General features: G+C 44.0%; 1 protein-coding gene across 4 annotated transcripts in view; it reads left to right on the forward strand.

Annotated features, from left to right (window-relative positions):
* LOC110303963 (tetratricopeptide repeat protein 41) overlaps positions 1–1108 on the forward strand; it is a 76371-nt gene that overhangs the window by 17646 nt on the left and 57617 nt on the right. The gene's annotated exons all lie outside the window — the stretch shown is intronic.

The raw sequence follows: 1108 nt of genomic DNA on the forward strand, positions 1-1108 counted from the left end.
CTCCCTCCTCCCCGCCTCTCTTTCTTTTTCTGAAACAAGGTCTCACTAAGTTATCAAAATGGCCTTAAACTTGTGATCTTCCTGCCTCAGCATCCCAAGTAGCAGAGGTTACACATCAGCACCACTAATCCTAGCTAATATACACCAATCTATCATGATCTCCAGTGTAAGAAGATGGTATAAGTCTGTGAACCCAGCACTGGGAAGGCTGAAGGAGGAGGATCAGGAGATCAAGATAATCCTTGGCTACTTAGAAAGTTTGAGGCCAGCATGAGTAACTCGAAGCCCTATCTCAAATGTAAAATAACTTTTAAGTCACAAGGTCTCCATCATGATATTCCCAGGCTTAAGGTGCCTCTGCATACACAGAAACGTTCACTAAAATAAAATAAAATAAAATAAAATAAAATAAAATAAAATAAACCTTAGACCACTCACCTGACACCTGACACATGAGCTGGGTGGGGGTGGCCTTTAATCCCAGCAGTCAGGTGGCAAAGGCAGTTGGATCTCTAAGTTCAAAGACAGCCTGTTTAACAGAGTGAGTTCCAGGACATCCAGAGCTAAACACTAAACAGAGAAACCCTGTCCTAAAAGTGGGGAAAACCCCATGGAAAAGCACCAAGACAAGCTCTTGCCAGAACACAGACTGTTGTTTATGTAGAGCTATCAGTTACCACACACTGGCAGAGGCTCAGCACTTAGCAAGTTAGCGGCAACTCCAGTTCTGTGGGGCTCAGGATTGATGAGTGTTCTTGGCATATGGGCACTCCTGTTCTTCGTTCTTTTCCAATGGAATTCATAAGTCAGCAAGGACAACTTGGCAGTGGTTAAGTATGCAGAGTGGGCAGACAGGACAGTGGGCTGGGTTTTCTCCCTTGGCCTGGAGCCCTTGACCATGCTTGAAGTTCATGTCCAACAGCCCTCTAATCTACCCAGAGGAGCCTTCCAAAGTTACTAAGTCTTTGCTCTCCTGATTTCATGTCTTACAAAACTACAACTCAAAGGAGAGATGACTCCTACAAAGTCAACTGAAACCTACTAATTTAGGCCAGAGCGTCACATATTTTAGAGGGAAACATTACCCAGGAAATCAAATCAATCTCTC

The sequence above is a fragment of the Mus caroli genome, chromosome 10, assembly GCF_900094665.2.
Source record: "Mus caroli chromosome 10, CAROLI_EIJ_v1.1, whole genome shotgun sequence".
NCBI classification, from domain to species: Eukaryota; Metazoa; Chordata; class Mammalia; order Rodentia; family Muridae; genus Mus; species Mus caroli.